The following is a 3728-nucleotide window of genomic DNA, read 5'->3' on the forward strand; positions in this document are numbered from 1 at the left end:
TTTTTTATAATTATGTTGAACCGTTTTTATTTTACTAGAACTGCCTGTAGTAATGGGCATTATAAGGTCAACCTTCGCTCCTTCGGTCCCCCTTGGACTTCCCTTTCCCCTCTTAGCTCCACGCCCACCCTCCCCGGTCGCAGCCCCCCTTTTCCTGTCCCCATCCCAGCTCACCCCCTGCCCCCTGATTATTCCCCACCTCCCGCCCTTCCCTGGTCCCCATCCCTGGTCCTTCGCCTGGCCCCCCTCTCCTCAGTCTCCTTCATCCCTCCCGCCGTGTCCCCCACCCCCCCTTCGGCTCCCTTTACCCTCCTGCCCCCCCTCCCCCTCCAGGCTCGCAGAGGCCGCCGTCTGGACCCCGTAACTTGATGCCCGTGACAGTTGGCAGCTGCAGCCGCTTCTGCGGAGAAAAGCGGCGGCCGCGCCAAGAGAGACAGGTGTTAGCCGCTCTTTTGTCGCTGCCGGCTTTGTCCCGCGGGCAGGAGGCGGGCGCGCCTGTGTCCGCCAGACGACCGCCACCCCCACCGCGGGCCGCCCATCTGCCGCCAGCCTCCATGCGGGTGGGATCTGTGGGCCGTGGAGGCTCGCCCTTGGACAGCGCCCTGGGGACCCTGGTCCGGCCCCTGCTCCACGGGCCTACGTTCTCACCACCAGGAAGAGCCAGATGCCAAGATGCCTTGTGGCATCACCTTTCACCAGGAGCACTCTCCAGACTCCCCCTTCAATGGCTATTTCCTCACTGCTCAGGTCTCAGCTTCCTCATTCACTCACCTGGGGGGAGTGCACCTGTTCCACAGGAGCACTGCCCCCTTAACCAGTGCTCTACTACTCACCAGGGATTAGGATTGGGATTGTACCTCCATCGCTGGTCAAGGATACAGCCTGATCTAGGGCCCCCTATCTACCTGGTCTCCTAGGAGCACTGGGTGGGTAGGGAACGTCCAGGAACTGTGGATTGGTAGGACTAGGCCACAGAAACTATCCCCACCCCATCTCCAGCCACTTAAGGCAACCCTGGCAGCCCTCCGGGCGGCTATTTCACTCTGGCTCCCCACCAGAGGGACCACACAGGCAGGGCTAGTTTAATGAGAGGTTTGCAGGTTCCCACAGTCACCTCACTGGCTTCTATTACTACCTGGGAGCCGCTTCTGCTGATTCTCACCTGTGTCTGAGCTGCCTCTTGGTTGCTTCTTTGTGAGCGGGCCCCTGAGACTTCCCCAGCCCAGCACTACTCACCCAGGTATGAACCTGCTCCTTTACTTTGGTCACCCTGTTGTCCTCAGTCTCCTTCCCAAGCCAGAAAACTCAGCTCTCTTCCTTCTGCCCTCTCCTGGTTGCTCAGAGACCCAACTGGCCTGCCATCCTCCATACCTACTGGGGGCTCTGGCAGCGTTAGGGGGTGGACCCCAAGCTGGCCTGTAACTTTATTCTTCTTTGCCATTTAGACATCACTCCAGGAAAGGAAACAGCCCTGCGCGCGCGCACGCACACACACACACACACACACACACCCCTACAGTTTTCACTACTTTGAGAAGCTGAGATATGGAAAAATAAACTCAGTGATATTTCTCAAATTATTATTCATACCCCTGTTATTAGCCATTATATTATTTGAACAAGGCCAAACATGTGTTTTAGAGTGCTCTCCATGAAAGTCAGCGCACAATGAAACAGGATGATCAGGACCCTGGGGGAGGCCTCAGGGAAAGATCAATAGAACAGCTGATTGGTTACTGAATGGGGGCCAAGGAGGACAAATAAAGGCAAATGGCGCAAGCAAAAAATGAAAGGCAACAAGGAACTCCAGAAAGAAAAAAGAAAGAAAGAAAGAAAGCAGTCCCAGAATAATCTCAGCACATTATTTGGCTCAGTAGCCAATTCTTTCACAGTCACAACACTATTCGTAGGGTTTCAGCATTTAGAATCAATCTATAGAGAAGGCAAGGAAGGCTTAGTTATGATCACAGGACATAATATAAAGTTGGTTGTAAAAAGAAAGGATAGGAGATAGTTGTCAGGAGAAGGGAGGAGGAGAAAGGAGGGCTGGGACCTGAAAGCCTTGTCTTGCATGGGGTGGGGGGGGGGGGGAGTGTTGAAGAATGCTGTTTAGAGTTGAAGGAAGGAAAAATTAAGTGCTGGGATATGTCCAACTGGGATATGACCAAGTGCCCTTGGGGGGAAAAAAGCATAAGGATAGAACAGGTGTGTTAGTCTTGATTGGACTGGAAGTTGCCCAAGGCCCCATCTTTGAAGTCAGCCTCAATTTCGCTCAGTGGGCCACTAGTTGGCTAGTTTGGCCTTTTCGTTACAGAAGCCTGGCCACTCCATCTTGGGGCCACCAAGTCCTCACTTCCTCCTTAACATGGCCTCCCTGAGCAGACCTATTTCCTGCCATTTGTCCCTTGGACTGATCCCACCTTCAAAGGTTGCCTGAGCACAGACTTCCTGAGCAGACCCTTTGATCCCCTCAGGCCCGGCAACAGAGGCCAGCAGAGGCTGGGCAGGGCTCTGGTGGCCACAGGGGGACCAGATAGTGACAGAGGTGGCAGGCCATAAACCCCCAGGGAACAAAGGCAGTGGGCAGCCTGTGGATGTCTAGGCCCCTTGTGGGCAATCAGCCAAGGGGCTCTGAGCAGATCCTTTTAGTTTGTAAAAAAGGGGGGTGTTGTGCCCTTGGGGTTATCCTATGTAATAAAGAGCTAATATGCTAATTAGACCGAATAGCAGAATGACTGTCCGGATGACCTTCCAGAAGACCTTCAGGGCAAAGCTGGGGCTGTGAGGGTCGAGCCCCTTGCACAAATTTCATGCATTGGGCCCCTAGTATGGTAAATAAAAATGCAATTAAGGGTCCCCAAAGGCACTCAGAGCTTCCGTGAAACAGCCATATCTGGCTATTTAAGGCCAGTTTTCAGAGGCCTCTGTGCTCACTGGGAGGACTTAGCCTTTTGTCCCCCTCCCTCCATTGCCACGTGGATGTAGGCAGCCAGGCCAGGAGGCAGGGTCAAGCCTCCTGATTACAGGATGAGCTTTATATCCCTTTATATTATGCCCTGTAATCATAATTAAGCCCTCCTTTCCTTCTCTATAGATTGATTCTGAAAGGCTAGGACTAGGTCCACGATTCGCTCATCTCTGCATTCTGACCCCCTTGGTCCTCTACTGTTTTGACCAGGCCCTGCATGGCTTTATCATGACAGAGGAAGGACTGGGCAGGTGGGCTGGGGGAGATGGTGCTGTGCTGCCTGTATCATCTCTGATGGAGACAGTAGGCTTTCCTGGTCCTGCCGTCCTATCCTCAGGCCTGTGGCCAGCATCCAAGCAGCCAGCCCAGGCGGGACAGACAACCCTGGGAGGGCGCAAGGGAACAAAGTCAGTGGCTGGGGTTATGCAGAGCAGAGAGGAGCTCCGGGCTCAGCAGAACACCCCGAGCCGCCCCACCCCACCCACAAGTGATTACAGGATGAGCTTTATATCCTAGAAAGTCCACTGGGGAGGGCCACACTCAGACAGGAAGGGACCAACTCGAAGCTGCCGTGCAGGGAAGAAGAGGGGGTCCTTTGTGAGAAGAGTCTGTACGGCAGAATTTCTGGAGTTTTTTTAAAAAACACCTTTTGAGCCGAAACCGGTTTGGCTCAGTGGATAGAGTGTCAGCCTCTTTTGAGCCAAAACCGGTTTGGCTCAGTGGATAGAGCGTCGGCCTGTGGACTGAAGGGTCCAGAGGG

This window comes from Myotis lucifugus, unplaced genomic scaffold (genome assembly GCF_000147115.1).
Source record: "Myotis lucifugus unplaced genomic scaffold, Myoluc2.0 scaffold_861, whole genome shotgun sequence".
Classification (NCBI taxonomy): domain Eukaryota; kingdom Metazoa; phylum Chordata; class Mammalia; order Chiroptera; family Vespertilionidae; genus Myotis; species Myotis lucifugus.